The sequence below is a fragment of the Stigmatopora argus genome, chromosome 17 (assembly GCF_051989625.1).
Source record: "Stigmatopora argus isolate UIUO_Sarg chromosome 17, RoL_Sarg_1.0, whole genome shotgun sequence".
Lineage (NCBI taxonomy): Eukaryota > Metazoa > Chordata > Actinopteri > Syngnathiformes > Syngnathidae > Stigmatopora > Stigmatopora argus.
The window spans coordinates 15,061,562-15,088,628 of record NC_135403.1 but is presented as its reverse complement, the minus strand read 5'-3'; the positions used below and the strand labels follow the sequence as shown (position 1 = coordinate 15,088,628).

At 63.7% G+C, this 27,067-nt stretch overlaps 1 pseudogene across 1 annotated transcript; it reads right to left on the bottom strand.

Annotated features, from left to right (window-relative positions):
• On the bottom strand, positions 1 to 27,067 carry LOC144091646 (histone-lysine N-methyltransferase 2C-like; annotated as a pseudogene). The gene is made up of 75 exons (XR_013305790.1): positions 26,898 to 27,067; positions 25,441 to 25,605; positions 25,027 to 25,112; positions 24,617 to 24,932; positions 24,362 to 24,541; positions 24,202 to 24,230; positions 24,021 to 24,110; positions 23,835 to 23,944; positions 23,610 to 23,760; positions 23,355 to 23,535; positions 23,158 to 23,272; positions 22,931 to 23,094; positions 18,051 to 22,846; positions 17,826 to 17,981; positions 17,080 to 17,747; positions 16,910 to 17,011; positions 16,660 to 16,785; positions 16,389 to 16,508; positions 16,212 to 16,313; positions 16,016 to 16,120; positions 15,752 to 15,933; positions 15,509 to 15,673; positions 15,322 to 15,431; positions 15,169 to 15,222; positions 14,990 to 15,092; positions 14,792 to 14,871; positions 14,603 to 14,716; positions 14,416 to 14,526; positions 14,239 to 14,327; positions 14,023 to 14,149; positions 13,814 to 13,885; positions 13,259 to 13,333; positions 13,154 to 13,186; positions 12,969 to 13,061; positions 12,642 to 12,902; positions 12,483 to 12,556; positions 12,000 to 12,167; positions 11,746 to 11,850; positions 10,705 to 11,281; positions 10,040 to 10,599; positions 9,706 to 9,945; positions 9,211 to 9,494; positions 8,996 to 9,135; positions 8,556 to 8,915; positions 8,093 to 8,460; positions 7,911 to 7,980; positions 7,551 to 7,841; positions 7,358 to 7,472; positions 7,199 to 7,274; positions 7,061 to 7,115; positions 6,750 to 6,982; positions 6,313 to 6,663; positions 6,117 to 6,245; positions 5,480 to 6,022; positions 5,127 to 5,420; positions 4,853 to 5,014; positions 4,491 to 4,784; positions 4,256 to 4,431; positions 4,072 to 4,184; positions 3,891 to 4,001; positions 3,595 to 3,825; positions 3,417 to 3,491; positions 3,184 to 3,348; positions 2,984 to 3,099; positions 2,715 to 2,907; positions 2,423 to 2,632; positions 1,994 to 2,322; positions 1,800 to 1,912; positions 1,597 to 1,733; positions 1,389 to 1,516; positions 1,106 to 1,307; positions 920 to 1,036; positions 762 to 835; positions 568 to 676; positions 1 to 500 (listed from the first exon to the last, which is right to left on the bottom strand). The product of XR_013305790.1 is annotated as a histone-lysine N-methyltransferase 2C-like (transcript).

The following is a 27,067-nucleotide window of genomic DNA, read 5'->3' as shown; positions in this document are numbered from 1 at the left end:
TCAAAGTGTCAGCTCTTTTATTTTCTGGAAATGTTTTGACTACACGGTCACGCAGCGGGGTACAAAAAAAAACACAAAAAAAGGAGTCAAAGTAAGCGGCGGGCGGCGTGGCCGCAGGGCCAATCCCAGCACGGGGGACGAAAGAAAAGCCTTCCGAGTGAGAGGATAGCTCTTATTTAGATTGACGCTCTGCCTGCCAAGGGCCACCCGGCCCGAGTCAGCGTGATTAGAAAATAAGTTCATTTAGTAATAAATACAAAAACAAAGCCGGGTTATTTTACACAAAAGCCTCTGCTGATCTTTGTACATATTTACAGGCAGGCAGAGGAGAGGAGAGGGGAGGGGAGGAGAGACGAGGAGGAGGAGAAGACAGGAGAGGACCAGCCTCTTGTCAGCCCGCTCTCGGCTCAGTTCATCCACTTGCGACAGTTGAAGGCGCCGCAGTGGCACGGAATCTTGTGCTGGTCGTCTTCCAGGTCGAACTTGTAGTCGTAAGACAGCTGAAGAGTGGAGGCGATTGGACGGTGAGACCCATGGAGCCCAAGGATGACAACACCGGCGGCCTACCTCCTCGCCCCTCTGGATACGTCGACACGAGCTGATGACGATCTTGTTCTCCTTCTCCACGCTCACCACCTCCGTGATGCAGTTGGGCGAGCACGAGTGGTTGACGTACCTGCGGATCGGATCGGATCGTAGCCAAAGGTCGGCAGGATGAGTTGAGATGAGTGAGAGAGAGAGAGACGCCGACGCCCGCTCACCTGGCCGGTCCTCCGGCGATGGTGGCGTCGATCACGTAGTCGTTGTCGATCCGGAACATGTAGACACCTCGGTTCTAGGAGCGTTGCGGGAGTGAGACCTCGGGCGCCAAAAGACGGGAGGGATGGAACCCCGCCCTTCACGTCCCCGGCAAAATTACCTGACTCTCATAGAGGCGCTCCTTCCGGTTGGCCACCTCGCTCCTGATGATGGCGCCGATGTACTCGATGACCATGGTGCACTTCTCGATATCTCTGGCGGCGTACAAGCCCAGGCCCTGCGGCGGGTGGACCGCCGGTCAGGGCGCGGCCGCCGAGGTTGACAAAAGGGCGGGGCGTCGGCTGACCTGGATGCGCGAGCGCGCCAGGTAGACGTTGGTCTTCCAGTCGGCCTTCATGCGCCGGTACTGCGCCAGCTTGGAGTGGCGCCCCTGATGAGCGCCGGCAACCGCCTCGCCCGGCGACAGAGAGATGACGCCTGGGACCAGGCCTACGATGGAACCCACCGAGCCCTGGCAGCGGGGAGCCGTGCTGGTTGGCAGGTAGGGCCTGGGGGGGGGGGCGTCCTGGGGTCAGCCCTGTACAACTGGGGCGCTCGCTCTCCCCGCCCACCCGCTCGTCATTCGCTACCTCTTGGCCTGGCTGGCTTTGGGCTCCGAGCGCGCCGAGCCGGACGGGTTGAAGGCCAGCGGCCACTCCATCAGAGGGTTGCGGCCGTAACGGAAGGTGTAACGCTCGCACGCCTCCACGCCGGGCAACTGCGCGCGGCGACAGTAGGTCAGAGAGGTCCGAACCGTGGGGGACACAGATTTTTTCTCTCTCCCCCCCGTGGACTTACCGACTCCACGATCCTGCAGACGGCCGAGGCGCTGAGCCCAAAGAGGTCTTCTCCTCTCAGGAAGTCGGGGAAGAGTTTGAGCGTGCCCCCAGCGCTCCGTAGTCGGGCCACGGAGTCCAGGATTTTCTCCCAGGCCCCTGCGGGCCAGCCGGTCAGCTCGGGGCGCCCGCGCTCGCTCGGCCGCCCTTTTCGGCGCGACGTACCTTTGGGCGTGGGCGCCGTCAGGAGCAGGTCGTCGTAGCCTTTCTCCACCACCTTCACCTTGAAGAGCGGCCGGGCGTCGCACTCCTCGATGATGCACGTGTACTTGCAGCGTCTGAATGTGGCGTCAGGGGGGGAAAACGGACCGGGTTAGGACACACCCTCTTCCCCTCGGCCAAGACCGCGCCTCAGTTACCTGTCGTGGTGGCGCGTGCTCCAGTAGATGCGGTCGGCGCGGTAGCCCACGGGGAAGATGGCGGCGGCCTCGTGGAAGGCGCTCATCTGACGGGGCAGCAGCCGGCCCACGTCGCCGAAAAGGAGGCCGCCCACGCGGAAGGTGTGGCGCCGCTCGCCGCGCTGCACCATGGCCGCCACCTGCCGCGCCTCGTCCCGCTGCACGTACACGCGGCGGAAGACGGCGAAGCAGCGCAGCTCCGAGTCGTACGGGTCCGGCGCCGGCGGCGGCTCGCCGCTCTGGCTGGGGGGCGCCCTGGGCCGGTGCATTTGGCACAGCATGGTCTTGTCCTGAGCGAAGAAAGGCTCGGCGGGGGTTGATACGTTAGGCCGCCGGCCGGGAGGCCGTCTCCGTCCGTCCGTCCGGCCAAAGTACATCGATAGCGCGTACCTTGAAAAAGGTGCAGTGTGCCCTGAGCGCGCAGGTGAAGTGGTACGTGTTGGGGCAGCGCAGCCTGTTGCAGCCGCTGGTGGCGCCCGTCTGCTGGCAGTGGGCGCAGCGCAGAGCCAGACTGCGGCGCAGCGCCAACTCCACGTTGATCAGCGCGCCCGCCTGAGTCTCGTACACCTCGCTGGACCACAGAGCGCAGTTCAGATGCACCTGAGGGAAAGCAGGCAGACGCCGGCGATGCCGCTTTCAGCGCGCCGACCGGACCGGACCGGACCGCCCGCCGAGCACTCACCCACAAATCCAAGTCCAGGTTGAGCAGTCGGGCGGGTCCGTCGGTTTCTCCGTCTCCCTCCTGGTGACAAAAGCAACACCTCCGCCGGTCCGGGGGAAAGGGTTCGGGACGCAGACACGCCCCCAGCTTCTTCAGCAACGCGTCCACCTCCTCTTCACCGGGCGCGGCCACGGCCCGGTCCGATACGGGGCCCCTGCGCCGCCGGTGACCGACCGCTTTAAAGACGCGGCCCCTCGGAAACATTGACGCCCCCCCTCGCCAAGCCTCACCGGCTCAGAGCGACGTTGACGTTCCAGCGCCGACATCGCGAACTCTTTGCCCTTTTGCCGTGTTGGAGGTCCCCTTCGCAGAAGGCGTGAAGGTGGGGCTTGAGTTTCAGTTTCACCTGTCGGCAGAGCGAGGATGGAAAGCGGCTCCTCCGGCGTGGCCCGCCCGGTCCGTCCCACCCGGTCCGTCTCGCCCGCCTCACCTTGAGGCCCTCCGTGCCGGGTTTGGCCTCCGCCGTGACGCTGGAGGCCGAGGGGAAGCGGAGGGGCGGGGAGGAGCGCCGCGCCCCGGTCGGCGGGGGAGCCGCGGGCAGCGAGTGGACCGCCATGGCCGACATGTTGTTGGCGTAGTGGTGCTGAGGTGGCCGCTGGCGACACAAAAGCCACGGCGTCCTCATCGAGTACGGACTCTTTCCGCGCCGGGTGTCGTACATACCTGCTCGCTGGAGCCGCCGCTAGAGTAGAGCGTGGAGCAGTTCGGGCTGCAGAATAGCACGCCGGAATGAGCCTCCTGCAAGCCGGGGGGACAAAAAAAATTCACGTCACGGGGATCGCGTCTCGGTACGAAGTTGGTGTCCCGTCCTGCGGAGATGCGAACCTCGGCCCAATCTAACCTGTTTGATTTTGCGGACGCAGTTTCCCAGCAAGACCTTGCAGAACCCGCACGACGGAGGCCTGGACACGGCGGGAGCGGCGCCGGCTCCGGATAACTCCGCCCGCGAACCTGCGTCAGAAAGGACTCGGTGGCCGTCGTGAACCGGACGCACGCGGAACGGGCGGGCCGAGGGGTGCGCGGACGGACCGGCCGCTCGCGCCGTTCTCTGCCGTCCGTCGCTCGCCGAACCCTGCGAGGACAAAGCTCAGATTAACGTCGGACGCGGGCCGGGGCGTCGACGGGCGTACGAAACACCTGACGAAACAGCGTGGAGGCTCCGGGCGGCGGGGCGCGGTTCAGCTGGTAGTTGACGGAGGTGGGGACCCGCAGGAGCTTGGCCACCGCCGCCATGACGCCCGGAACATTCTGAAAGGACCGCCCAGTCGTCACGTACCGCCCGGCGGAGGGGGCGGCGGCGGAGAGGGGCGTCCTTTACCTGCGAGGCCGCCGGGTTCAAGGTGATCTCGATGGTGACCAGATCGGTGTCGGCGCAGGAGGGAGGAGCTCCACGCTCCACCTCCGTCTTAACTTCCCGCTTGAGCGGGGAACCTGAAAGGACCAATGGCGGGAGGCGGTCGGGCGGGGAGCGCCCAAAGGAGCCGGCGGGGAAAGGGACCGACCTTTGCCCCAGGAGCAGGGCATGATGGGAATGGGCGGCGACGGACAGGGAGAGAGCCACTCGGTCTTGACCAGGGACAGGTCCGGGTAGCGGCTGACCTCCACCCCTGCCACGCTCTCGGGGGACGAGGACGGCACGTAGCCGTCCGGACTGCCCGGCGGGGACGAGTCTCGGACCCTGCGACCCCAAAGCGGAAATTCAAACCCGCGCCGACGACGCCGGGACACGTCACCCACCGTAATTCTTCCTGATTGTTGTGAGGGGGCGTGGGCAGGGAGGCAGGCACGTCCACGCTCTCGACGGCCCGACGAAGCCCGACCCCCTCGGACGCGGCGCCTTGCACTGGCGGGCGGAGGGGGAGAGCCGGCTCAGAGCCCGAGGTTCGCGGGCGACGCGGGCAGGAAGCACTCACCGTCCTTCCCGCTCACTTCCTCCAGCGTGGCGAAACCGTTGAGCAGCTTGGCCTTGGCCACCGGGGGAGGGGTGGGCGGCAGCGACGCCGGCGGCGTGGGCGGGTTGCCCAGGATATTCTGTGGCGTCGTCAATGTCCGTTCACCACGGCCCCGAGAAAAGCGCGCCGTCGGGCCTCGGGCCATACCTTGCGAGCGAGCTGCGCGTAGAAGTCGGCCACGCCGTCCAGGCAGGCGTTGCCGAAGGAGCCGCTCAGCCTGGAGTCGCGGCCCGGAGACGAGCTTCCGTACGGGGGGAACGGGCTCGGGTCCAGAGCCAGAACGGGCTCCACCAGGGGCAGCGCCGACAGCTGAGAACGCACAGAGGGCGGCGCCGTTAGCGCCAGGACCGCGAGCCCGCCGTCCGATCCGGTCTTTCGTCATTTTCTCATCGCAAAAGGACCGTGGCGGCCGGCGCTCCACCTGCGTAAGGTGGGTCACCGGCTCGCGGGAGGCGAGGGAAGCGCACTCCGGGAGGTCGTCGTCAAGCCTCCTCCTCTTGAGGGCGCTCGGCTCTTTGTCGTTGTCGGCTGGCGTCGCTCTCTTACAGCGCTGGAAGTTCGCCGTGGACAACAAGTCCAGGCCGCCAACGCCGCCCTCCAAATGCGAGGCCTTTTCTCTCAGTAGATGCCTGAGGAGCTCCTTGCCCGGGTCGCCATCCAAAGGCTCCAGCTTGAAGGCGTCACCCGCGCAGGAGCCCCGCTCCTCGCGCTCCTCCTGCCGGCAAACCACTTTAGCGTCGAGGCGCCCGGGAGCGGATCCACCGCGTGGCATACCTTGACCTCAGCGCGGCTCCCTCTAGGCGCCTCCGCGCCCCTCGCCGCAGACGGCCCCACCTCCGGCGCTAGAGCCGAGGGCGGCGCGTCCGAATCCGCCGCCTCCGCGCCGCCCCGGGTGGGGGGCGAACGGGAGGCGTCGGAGAGGGCGGGAGTAGGCACCGCGTCGTTGGAGCGAACGGGCGGCGGCGTGCGGTCGCCCCCCGCCTCCCGGTCCCAATGGACGCCGCCGCGCCTCCTCTTCGAGGGGTCGTCGGGCGAGATGTCGGGGTGGTCCGGACCCGACGAACCGCCGGCGGGAGTCGGAAGGGCCCGACCCGGACCGTCGACGGCTCCGGATTTGGCGGCAAAGCCGGGGGACGGCGGGTCGGCGTCCGGGGTGGCGGGCCCGGGCCGGGAGAAGGGCGGGGGGGACTGCAGGAAGTCCTGCGGCAGCTCGGAGCTGAAGAAAGGCATCTGGGAAAGGGCGTCCCCGCCGGGACCCGGCCGGAGTCTGTGCTGATCCAGATCCAGCCTCTGCAGCAGGGCTCTCTGATGCTCCGCCTGAAACAGCAGCGGAAAACGGGGGGTTCCCAATTTTCTTCCAATTCCCTCGTGGAGCCGTTTGAGAAAATGATGGGAGCGATGGGCCACCCACGCCTTGCACGCCTTGCACGCCTTGCACGAGTTGCACTCGCTGTCGCTGCTCTCGCTTCTCTCTCAAACGCTCCCTCCTTTCTCTCTCCTGGAAACCTTCGCTGAAGGGGTTGTTGTCATCAAATTTCACCTGCGGAGCCACAAAAGCCAAAGCTCACACTAAACATTTCACGTCATCGAGGTGCATAACTAACTACCAGAGGCGAGGGGGCCGAGACGTCGCCCCCGGGGGGTCCTCCGGAGGCAAAGTCAGCCGTTGTCGTCGCCGCCGCCAGAAGCCCGGGTGCGACGGCCGACACCTGGGGAGGTGTCGAGAGGCCGGGCGGCATCTGAGGTGGCGGATGAGATGCTACATTTTGCCCCATCAAGCCCGCAGACGACCAACCGGGGGGCACGTTCTGGACACCACTCTGCAGGGGGAGCATGGGAACGGGCGTGGGGGCGCTGGCCGGGGCGTTGGCCGGGGCGTTGGCCGGGGCTCTTTGCAGCCGGCGCTTGGCCCCGTAGTCCTCGATGAGCACGGCGTGATCTTTCTGCTGCTTCCGGATCTGAACGGGCGACGTGGGCCGGTGGGGAACGTCCACAAAGAGCAGCTACCAAACGCGGCGCGGGGACGGGGACGTCGGCGCTATACCTGCTCCAGCTGTTTCTGGACGGCGGCCTGCTGCTCCAGCACGTAGCGCAGCTGGGCGGCGTCCTCCTCGCCTAGCTCGCGGCCCACTTTCTTGGCCGTCCTCTGTTTGGCCGACAGCGCTTTCTTGGCCTTGCGGTGCGTGGCGATCTGGTCCTCCAAGAGGCGCTGTTGCATTTGCAGGAGTCGCTGCGTCTCTCCCAGCCACTCTTCGTACTGGCGCCTCTGAGCGTCGTCTGCGGCGGCACGGTGGCGCTCACAAAGCCTTTCCGGCGCTCGGCCTTTCCGCCCCAGCGGGGGGGGGGGGGACTTACCGTCGAAGCTGGACGGGTCGGGAGGCCGCGACGGCCGCGACTTCAAATCTGCATCCTGGTGGGGAAGGGGGGAAGAGACGTTTCCAGTTTCACACCTTTGACGTGCGGAGAGACTTTAGAGCGCACGAGGCACACCACCTGTCGCGGAGGCTGCGGGCCGGCCTCGGGAACGCCCACGCCCACGGCGACGGCCACGCCGGGAGTCTGACCAAACCTGAGCAACGGCGCACGGGGGGGGGGCCGTGAGAGCCCGGTTACGCTGAGCCGGCCGACCGACAGAGAGGGCGCCTCGCCTACCTGTGGACGGCCACGTTGTTGAGGCCCAGGTTGCCTTGGCTCATCACCTTGTTGATGCCCTTCAGAGCCACCATCTTGGCCTTCATGATGGGGTCCGAGATGGAGCCAAAGTCTGCTGCGCGCGGGTGGATAACGAGGTCAAGCGTCGATCGAAAGCCACCGCCGCCGTTCGGGGGTGGGGGGTTGGACTTACTCAAATCCGGCACGGCGGGGTCAGGGGCGGACTTGTGTCGGATCAGTGCCTGCATCTGTTTCTGTTGCCTCTGCTCCTGGCGCTCCTGATCCAGGAGATCCTGCAGCAGGAGCGGCTGCTCTTCCAGGAGCAAAGGTTTGCCCCGGTTTTCCAAGTGCTTTTGCGGCAGCTCTTGGCCCCGAGGAGGGTCGAGGAGGAGGCACGGCGGATGGAGCGAAGTGGCCGCCGGGAGACCCTGAGGAACCAGCAGATAACCTTCGGCGGGTCTCTGCTGGAAGCCAGACTGCGGCCCTTGAGGCACACAAACACCGCGCTCAAAGCTCCGTTCCACTCCTGGGCCCAAAACGAAGGCAGACTCACCTGGAGCCGGCGCGGGAGTCGCGGCCCGAAGTTCTGGCAAAAGTCCCGAACAAGAAGCAGCCTCCGAGCCCTGCCGAGACAAAAAAGCAGCATCTATTTTGCAGGATTGGCCATCGACCTCCCCGCTACGCTAACGTGGATAATTGCTCGCCGAAATACATTTGAAGAGCCGGAAGGTGTACCTTGGTCAAAGCGGGCGCTACAGATCCCGCCGCCTGGACCCCGCCGGGAGCTTCGGGTAGTCCAAATGCTCCGTCTGGCCCCGCGAGCGGAGGAAGGTCGAGAGAAGCGGGGCGCTGTAGAGGGACCGCCCCGAGGCGCTCCTCATTCTCCTCGTCGAGCGGATGGGGCGCCACGTCGCCGGGGATCTTTTTGGCCGGCCCCTTCCGGTCCCGCAGAGACTCCCCGAGCTCAAGTTCTTCGTTGAACATGTCCTTCTTGTCCTCCAGGTTGAGCTCCGGGTCAGCGTAAGCGATCAGGTCGAACTTCCCCGACAGCAGGAAGTCGTCGAGGTGAAGGTCATTGGGACCCAGGTCCAAGTCTTCCTTGCCTGATGTGGGAAGAAAGGCCAGATGAGAAACGCAGCTCGCTGCGCTGGTTCTCTCTCTCTCTCTCTCTTTCCACGCGTGAGAATTCAATTCTCACCATCTTCCGGATCCAGGTTGAGATTGAGGTCAACCAGATCTTTGACCTCCACGTCCTCGAGATCTTTGACGGCAGAGTCCACCCCTTCGAGGTGCTCCTCCATGCCGTCGGGAGCTTGCAGCGCCACGTCGCCGACCTGACCCGGCGCCGCGTTCTGCCCGTCCCGCCGGTGGAGCGCGGGGTCCTCGTCGGCCGGCAGGGAGAAGGGGAGCCTCAGCCGCTTCTCGGGAGCGCGGTGACGGAGCTCGATGTAGGGCTGGCCCATGATGCTGTGTTGCTGCACGGGGACGGGAAAGGCCCGTGGGGGGGCGCCGGCGCCGAGGCCGGCGGCCGCTAGTCCTTTCACAAAGGTACCGAGGTCTTCCGTGAACGTCGTTACGGCGGCGAGAGGTGAGGTTGAGATATTTTTATCTTTTTTTTTTTTTTACTCTTCTTCTCACCTGAGGCCACGTGAGGTCGCGGGCCGGGACCGGTCGGTAAACGGAGGACGTTCATCTCGCCGGGGAGCGGCTTCCGAGTCTGCGCCGGGCCTCCAAAAAGGTCAGAGTGAGCGTGCTGGAAGACGTCTCGGGGACTAAACCTGAGAGGGAGGGCGGGAGCTCAAGTCGGGGTCCTTGGCCCGGCCCACTGTACGTACCTCCGCTTGGCCTCTCACCTGGATGCCACCGTTCCTCTCTGTGGGGGAAACGGAGAGGCGTCGGGGGTCGGGCCCCCGAGCCCATCTGCCGGAAGTGCCGGCGCCGGCCCGGGAGGGCGGGGCGTGCCGGGGTAGGGCGGCGGGGGACGGCCAAAAACGTCCGGCCAGCGATGGGACGCCGGCGGTGGCGGCGGCGTGCCGGCAAGCGCGGCCAGGGGCCCGGGGTCCCGAAGGCCCTTCTCCTGCCGCAGAGCGCTCTTCTGTTGCTGCTGCCTCAGGATGAGCTGGCGCAACCTCTGACGCTGAAGGACACAAAGGTCATCCGTTGGGCCTTCACGTAGGCGCACTCGGTCCGCGTTCTCGCTAGTGGGCGTGCTGTGCACGAGCCGCCCATGACAGTTGGCAGACCAACGGCTGCTGGCGTCCGGAGCCCTTTTTTTGCCCCCCCAGGGGGCCACTGTACATTGGCCTGAAAGTAGTTAAGGTTTTGTGCCGAATGACAAAAGCTGGTACCTGTCTCAATCTCTCCTCAGAATCCCCAAGCTGTGGAAGCAAGGCCATGGGACCTTCCAAAGAAGACGCACCCACCGCGGCCGCCGCCACGTCGCCGGCTGCCGTCTCTTCCGTCCGCGGGGGTCCGGACGTCACGTGACCCGCCGCGCCTCTGTCGTCGGAAATCCCGGGGTGCTTTGGGGTGGGGTTACCCGTCGGGGTCCTGGCAAAGGAGTCCTGCTGCGCCACTCTTACCGGCGACTGAGAAATTCCACAAAAGAAAGGTTGCAAACCACACGTGGCGAGCTAGCTAGCTAGCTAATTCCACAGGCGGGCGAGACCGGGGTCCCGTTACCTGCTGGCAGTTTGTCGCCTCGCCGCCAAGAGGAGATCTCGCCAGCTGAGCGGGGAAGCTCTCCGCTTGGGCCCGGCTAAAGGCTTCCGGGTTCTTTTGAACGTTGAGGGTGGAGGGTCGCGGGGTCCCGGGCCCTATGGCGCAGGGATCCGAGCTCAGCGCGGCGTCGGGCGAGCGGGGGATCCGCTCGGGAAACGGGGGCTGGGGAGCGCCGGGCTCCGTCGCCGGACGGAGTGCGGGGGCCGCCCTCGAGCGGGCGAGGCCCAGGTTAGGGAGGTACGAGCCGTCGCGGGGCGTGCCCGGATTCGGCGGGGTGGCGTAGCCGTTGGATTCCGCCATCTGATGGCCGTAGTCCGCTCTGGGCGTCCCCGGTGCGGCGGCGCAAGGGCTCGGGAAGGGCTTGTGAGACTGAGGCTCCCGCCTGGCGCCAAACGAGTCGGCTTGCGACTGGCTCTGGGGCGGGACGGGGGCCCTAAACACCCCGCCGTGGAACGGAGACCTGTGGTACACCTGCGAGCCCGAGGGCGGGCTATTCATGGCCGCTCTGCTGTGCTTCTGACCTGCACGGGGAAGCGCCGAGGCGGTCGGTCGGGGAGAGAGAAACAAAGCTAAATTGGACCACGAGAACGTGGTTACGACAGGGGAGTCTCCACCGGACCACCTACCCGAAAGGCTTCGAGCGCCGTCGGAGGCTTTGGAGTCCGGCGAGGGCACGGGAGAACCCAGGAGGTCGTGGCCGGGCGAAATGCCGGGGGCGCAGCGTTGAGCGGGTCGAGGCGTCCCCGCCGGCTTGCAGTAGGGGTCCCAGGGGGATGCGGGGCGAGAGGAAGGAGGCGAAAACATCTGCGGGGAAGACGGGGGCTGCTGGATCGGAGAGGGAGAGTGAGGCGAGCGCGGGGAGTGGGGAAGGGAGGAGTAGCCCGAAGGCGGGGGGACTTGCGGTCTGAGGAACACGTCGTGGGCCGGCGAGGAGCCTTGGACCGGGATTTGCCTGGCCCCAAAGTCCGGCGAGGAGCCTTGGACCGGGTTTTGCCTGGCCCCAAAATCCGACGAGGAGCCTTGGACCGGGTTTTGCCTGGCTCCAAAGTCCAGCGGGGAGCCTTGGACCGGGTTTTGCCTGCCCCCAAAGTCGGGCAAGGTCGCCTCCTGTCGCTGCCGCTGCTGCTGCTGCTCGCTCTTCACCTGCTCCAGCTTCTGGGTGGCTTCTATCTTGGCCAGCTGCTTGCTCTTATGCCGCATTTGCTGAGGGGCGAGGGACACGGACACACACACACGCAAGCACGCACGTCAGCGTCCGGTGGACCAGACGGACAGAAAATCACGGCAGCGCACGTTCGACTTGCTAGCTAAGGGTTAGGGTCGGGGTCCAGCCCGGACCCCCTCCCCCGCACGAGGTCCGAGACAATCCTGGCAGGTGGTCCTGCTCTCAGGCGGAGAAGCAAACACCCCCGCCACGCACTTTTGCCGCCCCCCTTGACAAAGGTCTCGCCGCGACGGCGCCATAAACGAGTGCTTTTGACCGAGGAAGGGGAGTGCCGCCCGCGTCCGCGAATCTGAAATCCTCCCGCGGAAGGCTGGGAGCGCCAGCGCCGGTCGTTGGATTAGCGAGCCGGCGGGCGTGGGACAAATTTGGGAGTGGCGAGGATTTCAGGGGGGGTGGGTCGCGAACGCGGGCGATCGGGAAGGGCTTCACCTCGAGAGCTTACCAGAGCCTCTTTGCCACCTCCTGCTAGAGTTGTCTGGTAGGGACAAGCGCTATGTGTATTTTCCTGCCTCTTCTTACCGGCTGGCCATCTGTCTTTTACCTCTCCCTTTTCAATGAAACATCAGAGACATTAGTAGAGGAGGCGGGACCGACACACTCATCATCATCATCATCATCATCGCTCCTCAGCAGCCGTTCCATGGCATGCGGGCGGGCGGGCAGCCCCGCGGTTAAGAGAGCAAAGGCCGGACTCACCTGTCTCAACTTCCACTCCTGCTCTTGCTCCGACTCCCTCGGCCTGAGCGGGTCCTGGGGCCCGGCTTCGTCGTAGGTCGACCGACAAGGCGGCGCTTGCGTGAAAGCTTCGCCGGACCCGTGGACCTTGCTGATGCGTTGAGCCGCGCGGTTGTCACGCGCCCGTTGCTGTCCGGTTTACAGTTAGTTAGTTTCATTTATCACATTTATGAGCCATCTTTTTGACATCCATATATCATACATTCAAAATGAATTGGATTTGACTTTCCTACACCGATTTCATCAGCTCACATTGAGCCCCGCTAATGGAGAGGCACGGTCAAAGTGACTCGCTCCATCTCGTAGTATTTAAGATGACAAGCGTAACGGGCCCAACTCAAGCCTCTGGTTCACACCATGTATTGGCGTCCCAAAAAGGGAGCAACCGTAGTTTGGGCACCCCTGGTTAAAACTGCAAATTGGGTTAGACTCAGCGCCACTCACCACGTAAGGCGCACGGTCCTGGGAGCTGGCCTTCCTCCAGAGCTTGGCGATCTGCTTGACTCTCGTGGACCACTCTGGGGACACGCAAAACGTCACCATCACCGTGGCGTCGCGTCGGCGGCCGGCGATTGACCGCCACCCCGGCGCCCACGGGCGTACCCGGGTACTGCTCCCTCAGCTGCGGGAAGTTGGTGTTGCAGTAGAGCACGGGCGCCACGGTGGCTCCTTCCCCCAGAGCCTCCTCCTTCTCCCACTTCAACATGCTCCTTTTGGCCGTAGACATGCCGTCGCGCTCGCCGTCTCCCGCCGGCCGATAATTTGGGGGCCGAGCCGGGGCGGAGGCCGGCGAGGCTCCCCCCGCGTCCGCGTCGGGGGCGCGGCCCCCCGAGCCGTTGGGCAGAGCCGCGCCGAGGAAGGCGCCTGCCGAACGACGCCGGCGTTAATGGCACGTCCCGCGCCTTCCGACCCACGCACCTGCGCGCGTACCCGCGTGCGCCTCGCCGCCCGCCATGGCGCCATCGCCGCGGTCCGGGCTGAGTACGGCGGTGAAGAGGTCCTCGACGTCCTTCCCTCCCAGTTCTGCCGGCAGAGCAGAGGCGCGTGAGCCACTTGCGGCCGCTCGCTCGCTCGCTCGCTGACATTCCGGACCGGACCGACCGGAGCGCACGTACCTGGAATCTTGTACAATTTGCTTAGAAGAGCACCTATAAAGAAAGACAAAGATGGCCGTTAAAACTACGGACTGGGGGACGGGGGCTCGGGCGGGGCCGGCTCACCGTCCGACACCATCTTATCCAGCTCGGGGTTCAAGATGGCGTCCAGAGGCTCTTCGTTCAAGGCTTTTGGGCCAGCTGAGAGGCGACACACAAATGGGCTCGGTGAGGCATCGGGAAGGACAGACGAGCGTGGCGTGGCGTGGCTCCGGGTGCCCGCCGCGCAAACGTGGCCTGTTTTTTTTCTGGTGGGGGCGCCTGGGCGGCGGCACCGCCAAAAGAAACCTTTGACGCGAGCCACCCGCGACCACGTATCGACATAGATACGAGGGGAGGAAGAGCGGCAGAGCCCAAACTTAAGTTCAAAGGGGAGCGCTCTCGCCTACCTCCCAGCTAAACCGCCACGGTCCGACCAGAACATCGAGGCTTTTGACGGGCTAGCGGGAGCGAGCGCGCCCCAAATGTTTGAACAGCCCCAATTTAGGTTGATCCGGAAATTTCTCCGCCAAAGCGTGACGTCCCCGAGCATTGGCGCCAAGTCTTTGCTTTGGACCAAATGATGACGAGAGAGGTGCGAGAATGGGGCGGGGGGAAAGGACAGACAGCGGCCCCGCCTACCTGTTGGTCCCGTGGCCAGAATGTGAGTGTGGAGAACGTCACACAGATCCACCAGCGCGTCGTCCGACGGCGCTGCTCGGCGACACGCAAGCAATGAGGTCACGACGAGGTCGCCGCGTCCTCGCGACGGCCCGTGTCGAGGACGCCAGATCCGGGGAGAAGGGCCGTCCTCAACACGGGCGCTCGCTTTTGGGAGGCGTCCGACTCACCGAGTCTTTGGTGCTCTCGGCCGCTCGTCTTCTCCCAGGGACCTTTGGCGTCCCGCGCCGCCTCCGAGGTCACCCGCCGGTCCACCTGACGGATGCCATAGAGGAGATCCCGACCGAAGAAGGCTTCCTTGAGGGGACACCCGGAGCGGGCGGGGTTAGCGTCGGCGTGAGCCCGGGCCGGAGTCGAGCCAGCGCCCGCGACCAGCGTCGTCTTACTTGGAGGTAAGACGGGAAGGCCTCCTCCAGCTTGGTCTTCTTCTTTCTGTACCTCTTCTTCACCTTGTCGGCGGTCAGCTCGGCTCCATCTGTGAGGACGAGCACCATGAAGCCGGCGAAGGAGAAAGAGGAGGAGGAGGAGAAGGAGGAGGAGTAGAGGGCGCTTTTTCTCGTCACCGAGGTCACCGTCGTCCGCATGCGGCATCTCGCCGGAATCTCTACGGCATACTTTGATGGCCCCGGGTCCCGCCTTGGCGCCGCGCTGTCGCACCATGAAGCCTCCGATGCCTGGGGAACGGCTTGGCGTTAGCCACGTGTCGGGGCCGGTCTGGCGTCTCGCAACCCCGGCGGGTCCGTCTCTCACCCGGCCTGTACGGCTTCCTCTTTCTCTTGGCCGCGTCCTTGATGACGTCACCCTCGGGGGCTTGGTGGTCTCTCTCGGGGCTGGAATCTGACTTGAGGTCGCACTCGGCGTGGCCTGCTCAAAGACACGCGGGCGTTGACGGAGAAGCGCCTCCGGACCACCGACCGTGACCGTGTGCGTGCGTGAAACCTGTATCCGGATGGGGCGGGGTCTGCAGGACGGACACGCTGTTCTGGTTAATGATCCTCAGCTTGAGTTTGGGTTTGCACCTAAGAGAAAAGAGCAGATAGACACTTGGGTGGAGTCCACCAAAGCGGGGTCGACCGTGGTGGTGACGGCGGCAGGTGGGAAAAGGATCCGACCCTTCTCTCTCTCTCTCTCTCTCACCTGCGGTACCTGCGAGCCGAGGTCAAGGGTTCAACTAGCGCTTGGAGTTGAGAGAGTCCCGACTCGGTCAGACAAACTCCATCCTGATTATATGTCTTGGAATCTGTGCAAGCGCGTGTTCATTTTCCTTGATGAACTCTCATGAAACATTTGGCGACTGGGCTGCGATGGAAACGCACCTGCTTCCCGACTCCTGGAGATGATTTGAGCCACGTCCAAGTGATCTGGTCTCCCTGCAACATTCACCCCGGTCACGGTCGGCGTCACACGGGCGCCTCGCCGGCGCCCCGCCGGCGCCCCGCCCCGCCATCGTCCGTCGACGTGGGCCATACCGTACGGGAGGCGACGGCGGGTTCGGCACAGCGAACAGTCGAAGCCCCGGTCGGCGCTCGTCTCCGCCTCTCCTTCGGTGTTTAAGCCCTCGCAGATGGCGTGCAGCCACCTGGCGGACGCGCGATATGCGCCACGACGTCAGCGGGGAAGAAAAGGCGGGCGGGGGTGGTCGCAATCGCAAACTACCGGTCACACTGCTGGCACTGGAGAATGAGGTCGTCGTCGGCGTAGCTTCGCTGGCAGAGGGGGCAGCGGGCCAGACTGGCGCAGGGGCCGCAACGACTGTAGTTACTCTGCCAATCGCAGTGGAGCCCGGGGGAGGCCGAACCGCACTGGACGCACCACACGCACCTGGGGGGCGGACGGGGGCGATTGGGGACCGGGGCGCCCGCCATCGGGCTCGAGCGAACATCACGTTTGGAGACCCACCACTTGCACTTCCAGGCGCCTTTGGGGACGGTGTGCAGGGGGGGGTCCAGGCAGTACGTGTGGTAACTGATGTCGCAGTCGTCGCACAGCAGCAGACGGCCGGGGTCCGAGGCCTGGCCGCACGCCTCGCACACGGTACACTCCAGACAGCGCCAGCCTTTGGTTAGGATGACCCGAGTCACCTGCGTGGGAGCCCAGGGGGCGGGGGGCCTTCTTTTAGGGTCCCGTGGTCAAAGCCCTCCCGGGAGTTCGGGGTCAGCCTACCTTGACGTTGACGCAGTACGGGTGGTAACACTGGCCGCACTGAGAGCAGGCCAAGAGTCGACCTTCGGCTCCCCGCCCGAAGCTGCCGCAGACCACGCACATGTCCTAGGCGACAAAGGGCAGAGGGAGGGCTCGGTCGGCGTTTCCCGTGGTGACGCCGGCCGGCCGCCCACCCTCCGTCCGTCCGTCCGTCTACCTGTCTGAGCGTGAAGTTGTCGGACGTGGAGAACATCACCACCGTGTTGTGCATGGAGTTTTCCTCCTCTTCCTTGGGTGGGACGGCCTCAACGAAGGTGTGCTGCAACGACACCACGTCTTGCCGTCTTCCCCGAGGGCCGACGGCGATTTCCCCAGCGCTCCCAAAGGCGCTTACCGCGGGAGAGACGGAGAGGCGGTCCGGCGTCTTGATTCGACTCCTGCCTCGGGCGCCACGGCCCGCTCCGACGCCTCCTCCTCTGGACCTGCGCCTCCCCGGGAAGCCCGAGCCCCGACCCTGCAAAGCGCACGGTGGGACCGAGCGACCGGCTTTCAAGACTCATGTGAAATCACACTCGCGCACACAGCGGGAGGAGGCCCGACATGGCCCGGACAGGTGTGGCTCGGTGTCGGGTCAACGTGCCGCCAACGAGTTGGCGCTTCCTTACCATTCTAGCACTCCAGAGAGGCCAGTCCGCCCGACGGGCCTTGGGGCTGTCCCGGCCCCCTTCGCTCATGGAGTCCAGGGAGGAAGAGGGTGGGCTGACCGCCCTGATGTTAGTCCACCACGAACCCTAAGGTGGGGGAGCAGAGGAAGCGTCCAGATGACAGGGACAGGGGAGGTGGGGATTCAGGGAATTTTCGCCAGCAACGGAGAAGTCGTGCGGAACAGAACCGCCGCGCCGAGCTCACCCCTACCTGCCTCACCCGGGCTCGGCCGGGCGAGAACTTCCTCTTCGAGATGGCGGGCTTGCCCATGCCGATCTTACGGGTCAGCGGGATCACCGTGGTCGGGGGAATCTACGAGACCGGACCAGGGTTCGAACAAAGAACCCCGTCTCGCCTCGGAAGATAAACGACGAACTCACCTCGCAGAGCGGGGGCGACTCTCGGTACGGAGGACTGAAGCCCAGGGGCGGGGAAAGAGGGGAGAGCGGCGGCGGCGTGAGGGGCACCCTGGCGGGGGACGTCTCGGGCGACGCTTCCGTGGAGAAAGGGGACTGTCTGAGACGGATGGAGAGCTCGTCCGACGGGGGCAAAGAGCGATGGGGCGGCCTGAGACTCCGCGGGGAGAAAGACGGGGGACTGACGGAGGAGGGGGACGCGTGGCCGGCGCCCACCGATGACGAGCTCAACAGCATCATCACCTCGGCGTCTAAAGACGGCTCGGTCTCCCCGTCGGTGCTACTCTCCCTCCCGGCTTCCCGCCGGTCGGGCCCGGCGGAGACCCAATCCGGGGTGGAGCCTCCCCTCTCGGGGGGGCCGGCGACTCCCGCGGCGCGGCTTTCCGGTATCTCCGGAGACGGCCCCGCCGCACGCGAGTCCCGGCGTCCCCCGTCGCCTGCCCCCTCCGGAGACGACGAGGGAGCGCCCGGCGCCGACCCGAGGGGAGGGGAAACTTCCCAGGCCACGTCCCCGTGTCCAAGAGTGCCTGGCGATGGTGGCGCAGAGCACTTGGGGGAGGGGGAGGAAGGAGAGGCAGGGGTGGAGAAGATGGGGGGCGATGCCGCGGGCTCCCCAGGAGACCGACGGATTCCTAACAAGACACGGAACATTGTTAGGGAGGTCAATCAAACGCCGATTACTACACTTTGAACGAGACGGCGCTCCTCACGGTTCTGCTCCTTGATCTGGTCCCGCTCGCTATTCTTCTCTTGCTTGTTCCCCTCCCTCTGCTCCTGCTGCTGCTGCTCCTCCTCCTCTCCCTCCTCCAGTATGGCTTCTTCTTTCTTCTGGTGCAAGTGGAGATGTTCTCTCTGTTCCACCATAACTGTTGGACAAATAGTGTTAGTCATGTGTCTCAAAGTTGGGAGAATGTGGTGTGCTCAACCATACTTACTGAAGGCGGACTCCCTCTCTGTCAACACGGCTTCACTTTCTGGATGCACGCGAGTACCAAGAGATGAAACGGGGGCCTCGGGAATTTGGACAAGCTCTGCGTCGGGCGACCCCCGAGGATTCCAACAACGGCGCTCGTTCACTTCCACGGGGTGTGGAGCGCCAGTGGAGTGGGGCGTCTCGGGCTTTTCCGGAGAGCAAACGCTTTGAGGCGTTTCGCCCGGAACTACGGCCTGGCTAGCGACCGACGAGGCGCCGGGTGGGCAGCTCGGAGATTCCGGGGGCGTATTCGAACTACCGTCCGGTATAAGTGAACCGCCAATGACCGAATGCTCGTCCGGGGAGGCGCCCCGTGAGTCCGATTCCTTGCGGTCGTTCATTTCGCCGGCCCGGATCGGAGGTGGGCCGGCGGTCGTCTGCGGTGAGCTAGGCGTTTGGAAGGAATTTTGGCCGCCGACCTCCGAAATGTCCTTGGGAGATTGACTAGCGTGGCCGTCGGCGACAAATGTGCAGCCGGCGGGACTGTCGCTAGTCAAAGCGAGAGGCTCTGTTCTCGGGGAATTGCTGCAAGTCGAGACCTTGGCGGGACCAGAACGGCCAGACCGCGCCAGGTGAGGAGGCTCTGGATCGTGTACATGTGCGGTTGAACCGCCACCGAGCCCCGGGCCGGGACCGCTTTCAAATCCGCTAACGGGGCACGGACGGGCGGCTGTCTTGGTATCTTCACTTTGAGCTGTGGAGAAAATTGCCAGGGGGTCTGCTGGCTCTTGGGGAGAGCGACCCGTTAGGACCGCAAAGCTACCCGGTTGGCTCAGAGGACTAATGGGCATTTCATCGGCACACCGGGGGCTAGCGGGGAGACGTTCCGAGCTTGCCCGCCCGGCCACGGGGTCGGGAGACGGGCTACCGTCGTCCACCGAAGCGCTTAGGCCAGCCAGACTTTCCGGTGTGGGCGACGGCGGATCGTGAGCTGAACTCGACGGCTCCATCTGCAAACGGCAATATGGCGGGGGCGAGGGCACGACAACGGCAGAAGAAGTGTGAAGAACCGTTGGAGGCGGTTGTAAATCCAGGTTGATATCCGCTCCCACCTCGGCAGGCTCCGCCTCTTGGCAGACGCCATTTTGAGAGAGGGCAGTTGCCACGGTCTCGAGAGCAGAAGGCACCGGCGCGAGCAAATCCTTTACAGATTGCGTGGAGGGAGTGGTCGCTGCCGGACTGGCAGGCTGGGACAGATTACGCGCCAAGCAGCTAATGGGGCCTCTGGCGGGGCTACCGGGAGCCGAACGGGGGCGGCGAGCGGAGCATCGACTTCCCGCTCTCGACTCCGGTTTCAAAGTGATCCCACGAGCAGAAGCGCCCTCGCCGTCCGGTGCCGCTTCGACAAGCTCTGCGGGACTCCGCCCAGCTTCCGTCGCGACCCGGGAAGGACCGGGCAGATTGGGAAGGCATTTTCCTTGACCGATTTGGAGCATCGGCGCTTCGTGGGTGACGTCTAGCTCGCGGCTCTCAAAGTGGATGGTCTGGGGCTTCGCTTCATCACCGTGACATCCAAGAGCGGACACGGCACAATCCCGCCCGACGCTTTCGGGAGGCACTCCGGTGGCGAGGTCTTCCCCGCTCCTGTCCACCCACGGAGGACCCGCTTGAGGCGATGTGGACGTCGAAAGGACGGAGCTTTCCCGCGGATCCGAAGGAACACTAGGCAACTGAGGTGGTGTGGAACAAATGGGAGCTATTGGCGACTCGCTGTCTTTTTCTTTATCCTCCAAAAGAATGCGATCGACTAGCAGGTCGGTCTTTTGGCGGCCCGGACTAGGCCAACACGGAGCGGTATATTCGTGGAGCTCCGTAAACTCAAAGCGAGACCCGTGGCTGCTGGCGACGAGCTCGGGGGGACCGGGTGGGGATGCCGGAGCAACTTTTTTCAAGTCTACTTTACAAACAGGAGCAGGACAGGGGCCTTCCCTCGTGCTTTCCTCATCCACGATAGGCTCCGGTTCTATAGACGTGGAATTGGGTGTCAGACTTTGGAGGCGTTCCGCAGAGACCGGGGATGACGGGGCCGGTCTCGGGGGACGCTCCGGGGTCGCCGGTGGCGAGGGGACCGGACTTGACCCCGTGTCCGTCAAAGCAGAAGGGGATCGGACCGGACTTGGCCGGACCCCGGAGGGCTTCCATGAAGACGGCGATGAACTTTTTGGACACGCGTCGACGTGTGAAGATGGTGTTGGGTTTTGTTGGAGCTCCCTGGCGCCAGAAGGCGATGCTACTGCATTCTGACAAGGCTCGGAGACAGGAGGAGGAGGAGGAGAAGGGGGAGGAAGAGGAAGAGGATTTGGGGATGGAATTGGATCAAGTTGGTTGAGATTAGATGGAGATGGGACTGGACTTTGATGGAGCTCAGTGACGGGAGAAGGAGATGGGACTGGACTTTGAAGGAGCTCAGGCGGCGTTAAACTTTCAGGGAGCGCTCTTACTTCTGGAGGAAATAGGAGCGGACTCCCAGGACGCTCCATCGCGTTGGAAGGCGTTGTCTCTGGACTTGGTTGGGGCTCTGCGATGCAAGAAGCAGGACTTTGCGCGCTCTCTGTGAGGTCAGGAAGAGATGGGCTTTGGTTTTCTTGGAGCTTTGTCGTTTGAACGGGAGAAAGGACTGGACTTGGATGGACCTCCATGGCATTGGCGGGAGAAGGGACCAAGCTTTGCTCAACTTCTGCGGGCTTTGAGGAAGATGCTACTGGACTTGGCGAAGGCTCGCTGATTTCATTTGGACTTTGTGCCATATCTGTGACTTTTGAAGGGAGGCTTAATGGGGACTCTGCACTGCCTGAAGGGGAAGGGACTGGACTTTCCCGGAGACTGGCGGCGTCGGGAGACGGCGCTCCATTTTGATGATGCGCTCTGACCTCAGAAGAATGGGGTGGGTCGAGATTCTTTGTCGTAGAAGGAGATTGGTCCGGACATTGTGGGAACTCTACGGCTTTCAAAAACGCTGAGCCTGGAATTGGATGAAGCTCTGTGATGTTAGAAGGTGGTGGTGTTGGACTGAGATGGGGATCCCTTGGGTCAGAAGGAGGTGGGACTGGACTTAGAGGGGGATCATTTGCAGCAGGAGGAGATGGGACTGGACATAGATGGGGATCATCTGTGCCAGAGGGGGGTGGGACTGGGCTTAGATGGGGATCCTTTGTGTCAGAAGGAGATGATGCTGGGCTTAGAAGGGGATCTATTTCATCAGGAGGAGCTGGAACTGGGCTTAGATGGGGATCTTCTGTGCCAGAAGGAGATAGGACTGGACATAGATGGGGATCCTTTGTGTCAGGAGGAGATGGGACGGGGCTTAGATGGGGTTCTTTTGCGTTAGAAGGAGGTGGGACTGGACTTAGATAGAGGTCTTTGACATCGGGGCACGAGAGTGAACTGTGCAATAGGTCGGCCGGCTTCGGAGATTGGACTGAACTTAGAGAAGCATCCTTGGAATTGGGAGATGGGACAGGACTTTGCTGGCACTCTATTGGCCTTGAAGAATATGGGACTAGACTCTGGGGGAGCTCTGTGACATTTGGAGATAGGTCTGGACTATTCTGATGATCCGTTGTGCTCGAGAAAGGTAGGACTGAACTTGGTGGAAGTTCTGCCGCGTCAGAAGGGGATGGAACGGGACTCGCTAGTAGCTCTGTCGGGTCAGGCGTTAACGCTTTTAGTTGGAAGTCCGCGCTCTCGCATTGAGAGTTCGGCGGCGGTTCGCCAAGCTGCGATGGGCTCCGGTGACTCGTCTGCGGCTCGGTACCGCCTGAAGGACTCTGCCGAGGCTCCGAGTGGAAAAAGGAAGATGGCGTTGGACCGCGCGAAAGCTCGGTGAGGTTAGCATTTGATGGCGGGGGACTTTGTCTCGGCGCTTTGGAGCTAGAGGGTGATGCTACTGGACTTTTCTGCAGGTCTGCCGTGTTAGACGAAGAGAGCGTGGGATTTAGTTTCTGTTCCGCGGGGTCGGAAGGGGATACATCGGGGCTATGCTGAAGTCCTGGGGGGTCAGAGGGGGACACAACTAGACTAGGTCCAAGTTCTGCGGGGTGAGAAGGAGATGGTTCAGAGTCGAGAGAGGGAGAGGATTTGAATGGCTCGGCCCAAGGAGGCCATGAAGTCGGGCTTTGCCTAATCTCCGCTGCTTCAGAGGGAGACAACGCCGGACTTGGTCTCTGAGCGGTGGCACAAGTGGGAGACGGCGTGGCACGTTGCTCTCGTTCAGAGGGAGACGGGACCAAACCCACTTCTTCCTCCGTGGCATCCGACGGGGAGGGCGCCGGACTTGGCCGGAGCTCCGTCGGCTCGGAGGGAGACGGGACTAGACTCGCTCTTTGCTCCGCACAACCGGCAGGGGAGAGCGCCGGACTTTGCCCAAGGTCCGTCGGGCCGGGAGGAGACGGGACCGGATCTAGACCCGGCCCCGTGGGACCGAGACCGGAGGAAGTCGGACTTTGCCGGAGCTCCGTGCAAGCGGACGCGGAGGGCATTGGGCTTTCGGGTGACGCTCCGGTGAGCCCGGTCGGACTCGGAGCCCGCCCCGAACGTGAGGGCGGGCCCGGGCTGCGCGCAGTAGTATTCACGGAGAGAACTTCAGTAGGACTTTCCACGCGGGGCACCCGCGCGGGAACGGGAGGCGGCTCTCCGGCGGGACCCTTCTCGACCCGCGCTTTCTGAAGCCGACAGGTAGAGCAGACGTAACTTTGGTTGTGGCGTTGCGTCGCGTCCACGCCCGCCTGCTCCACGGCGACGCACTGGCCGTGGACACACCTGCGGCACAAAACGGGCCCAAGGGTGAGGTGAGAATTTTCTGCCGAGAACAGAGGAGGAAGTACCGTCCTCGGGGGTCCCCACCTGTAGCAGCAAGCGCACGTCACGTCGTCCCGCGTGGAAGACGGGTCCGGGGCTCGGCCGCAGAGAGGGCAAGGCAGAGCCGGGTCGCACGACACGCAAAGGAAGGGGTGATTGGCCCAGGGACCCGCCGACCTCACGCCACAGCGGAGACACACGCGACAGTTCTGAGGGAAGAGCGCCGACGTTAGACGGCGAGAGCGGCGTTGGTGCCGGCGCGGGCGCATCACCTGGCAGGTCCAATTGCCGTCGGGCGCGTGACCCAGCGGTGGAGTCAGACAGTGGGCGTGGTAAGCTTTATCGCAGCGAGCACACACCAGCAACACAGATGTGTCCTCTCGCGACCTACCGGGGGACGGCGGGAGGGACGCACGTTACGGTGCGTCGTTCCGCGTGCGCGCGTGCGCGCGTACGGCCAACGCGTTACCTGCAGATCTGACACGCGCGACACGGAGAACATTGCCATCCGGCCCGGATCAGGGAGGAGGGAGCGAGGGGCGGGGCCAGGCATCTGGCGTGGTATCGCCGACCGCAGACACAGCACATCAGCAGATCGCCGACGTCATCGTCGTCGCCGCCGCGCAAGCAGGACGTGCACGACCGAGCCGCTGAAACCAAAGAGCTCGCTCACACCTTTGAAAGCGGTGCCCTCGAGTCCCGCGGCCCACGCGCTCGTTCGTACCCGCGTGGGCGTGTCTCGTACACAGCGTACGTCTGCTCTCCCAGTCCTGGTGCGCCCCAGCGGCGGCGGCGCACGGAAAGTGGTAGCTCCGCCCGCAGCCCGTCTCTTGGCAACGCAGCGAGGCTCCGAAGCCACCGCAGAACACGCAGACCTGCGTGGGAAGGGGCTCGGTCAATGGCGCGCCGGACTCCATCGAGTCCACGGCCTCCCACTTTGCGAACCCACCTGCGCGCTCCCCGAGTCGATGGCTTTGTCCACGTAAAGCAACGACTGCCCCTCTCCGCGCCGCACGCCCTCGGACCAGGCGGCACACTGAAAGTGGGCGCAGCATTGACCTGCGCAGGCGAGAAAAGAAATGCAAATGGACTCCACCCACAAGCGTGCGCGCACTCGCTCGGGAGCGACGGTTACCCGTGGGGTCGAACAGCGATTGGACGTCGACGTCGCGCGGAAGGCCGATGGCGCCGAGCTGCTCCAGCAACAGCGAGGAAGACTCGCCGTCTGGAAAACCGGAAACGGCTGATCGTGCTGCTGTCGTCGTCGCCGCCGCCGCCGCCAAATCCGACAGCCAAAGGCGTAAGGGAGGACTTACCGCAGTGCGCCGGACTGTTGCCGCTGCTCCTACAAAAGCACAAACGGATGACCGACGTAAGGTCTGAGACGACGGCGCGCGATAACAACCATCAAGTATATATTTAACAATAAAGCCATTTTTAAAACACGTTTTTTAGCGCCGTCACGCATCAACTCACGTGTGCGCGCCCTGGCCGCGTCGGTAGCAGAGGTCGTGACAATCGCCGTCGCGGTCCGAAGAGGTTCTGCGGCTGAGGACGTGAAGGGGGATGTAGCCCGGCGTGGGTCCGAACACCACCAGCGGGCCCTGGCCCAGAGCGGGCCGGTCGCCGTGGTGACAAAAGGCACACTGCCGCAGGCTGGGGAGACGCCACGGCGGTGAGGGCCGGGGCCGCGGAGAGACGTGCGCCTGGCGCCGGCGGACGTGAACCCACCGTCTTTCCGTGTGTCCCGGGCTGGGGGCGGGGGACCCCGAGTCTTCCGACGCCGAACGGCGGCGGAAGAGCGGAGACGCCGCGTCCTCGTCCTCGGAGCGAAGGCGGGGAGACGGCGGGGGGCCGGAGCCCGCGGCCGACTCCGCGGGGCTCGGCGAGGCCCGCGGAGAAAGGGGCGGGGCCCGAGCACTCCTCTCGGGCGCTTCCTCCTCCGAGACGGACGCGGGCGGCAAAGGAAGGGGGGCCTCGGGCACGGGCTGGCTGCGCGATCTCCTTCTGGAGGCGGAGCTGCGCCGTCCGCTGGGGGCCTGGTCCGCTGAGCGACAAATTGGGACGGACGTAGCAGTTTGACTTTCCTCGTCTGTTGAGGGTTGCCGTCCAAGCATCCCATGAGAAATGCACCTCCTCACCTGAGGTCTTGTCTGGAGGAGGCTTTTTTTCCGCGGCATCCACGCCCTCTTCATCCTCCACCTGGGCTTGGCCTCGACTCCTCCCCCTGCGGGAGCGGGTCAAAAGAGACCATTTAGGGCGTCCTCTTCCTAAAAGGGGATGCTACAAAGTGGATGAGCCGAGCACCTGCCGATCATTTTGTCAGATGGCGCGTCTCTCTTTTAAGCACCCTCGGGAACGCAGCCCACTCGGCTACCCAACGCGAGCGACATTGGCTACCATTTCTTCCCACCCAACGCGTGACGCCCGAGTGCCCGCCAACACGGCGCCCCCGGCGGCAAATTTCAAGGCGGCAGAAATGGCGTCCGTGTACTCCATCGATGTGCCGTGATCACATATTGACAGAGTTGGCGATGCAGGTGGGACATACTTACTTCTTCCTGGATTTGGGAGGCGGGGGCGCAGGGGGAGGCGGAGGCGCAGCGCGGCCACCTACGCCATCTTTCCGGGGTCGCCCGCGAGGGCGCTTCTCCGACGCGGCGGCTTTGCGTCCGGCCCGAGTGACAGGAGGTGGCGCTCTTCGGTCCTCTGCGGGCATTCTGGGTCAGAACACAAGAAGCGGTCAACGCCCGCTCCGCTTGACGGCGTGGCCCCGGGCCCATTCCAAATGTTTCCAGCCACATATTTCATTGTTTCTCCCAACTATATGATTAGTAAGCAATCTGTGCGATCTTGGCGCATTCGACCCGCCAACTTGACCTTTAGCGTGACCGAGTCACAGTCGTTGTAAATCTAAGAAGTCAACGACAAGCTCAGGGGTGAAAAAAAGCAATTGTACTCAAGACGAATTGGAAAAGTGGCCATTATTGAACGGCATCAACAAGTGCCCTAAACTACCCACGGTGGCTAGGTGACTAAGCACGGCATCAAAACAAAAAAACACTGGCTCAGGTAGAGCCAACTTGGGAGTGAGGACACTTCCAAAACACGGCGATAGAAGGCACGCGGGCTTGGAATAACAAAAAAGGGGCTTTTACAAGAGGTGCCGTGTAGAGAAGCCGTCTAAATGTCGCCTCTCATTCTATTGGCATAGATGAGACGCTTACCTGCGCAGGCTATAGGTGTCCCGGACAGAAAAGAAAAAACCTGACAGATGTCAGCGAGCGAACACTTACGGAAGTGAGCTAAACGAGTGGCAAAAGTCGACCAAGTTGATTTGGGGAGGCGACGTTGGCTGTCGGGCGGAGAAGAGCCGTAACGCCGTGTTGCGTTTAAACGTGTAAACACGGGAGCCAGTCGCTAGCATTAGCATTTAGCTCGGCGGCGGGGTTAGCGCGAAACTAGCGTCAGCGAGCTCGAGGCGCCCCTTTCTCTCCCGCGGTCGAAAGCCGACCAAAGTCCGGGACCCCAGCGGCCCCGAAGACGCCCCACCGAAGCAGCTTACGGATTTGACGCGCTTCTCCGTTTCCTCTCCAGCTTGCCGTTTGCCCGCCGTGCTCAAGTCGAGCGACGGACGACGTGTTTACAGGCGACTTGTCGCTCCTCCGCCGCCGGCCGACATCGGCCGGCGTGCACTTTTGGGGTCCAATTAACAGCGGCTCGACCGCCCGCCCGCCGCCCTTTCGCTCGGCGCCGAGAAAATTGCAAAAGGAGCAAGGCGAACGTTCAAGTTACAGCGGATGATCCATCATGGAGGCCATGTTTGAGAGGACCCGAGCACCGCCCGCCTGTCACTGGCGCTAGAAAAAGTAGGGCCGATGGCCCAGCAACGAGCTAACGAGCGAGCTAGCTAGTTATCCGACAAGCTCGCTAGACAGCTAGCTAGACAGTCACCCGACTAGCTCGCTAGCTAGCTATCCAGTCATCCAACTAGCTCCTCCGCGTTACTCACCGGCGGCACTCTGTCCCTTCGTCGCTCTGTCCGTCTCCGCGTAGCGCGCTTGACTAGCATATAGCCGCGGCGACAGGTTATGGCTTCGAGCCGCGGGTGCTCGGGAGGCGTCAAAAGTGCATTTGACCCCGCGCAAGGATACGCTGCTGGCGGTGACACGGTTTGTGTCA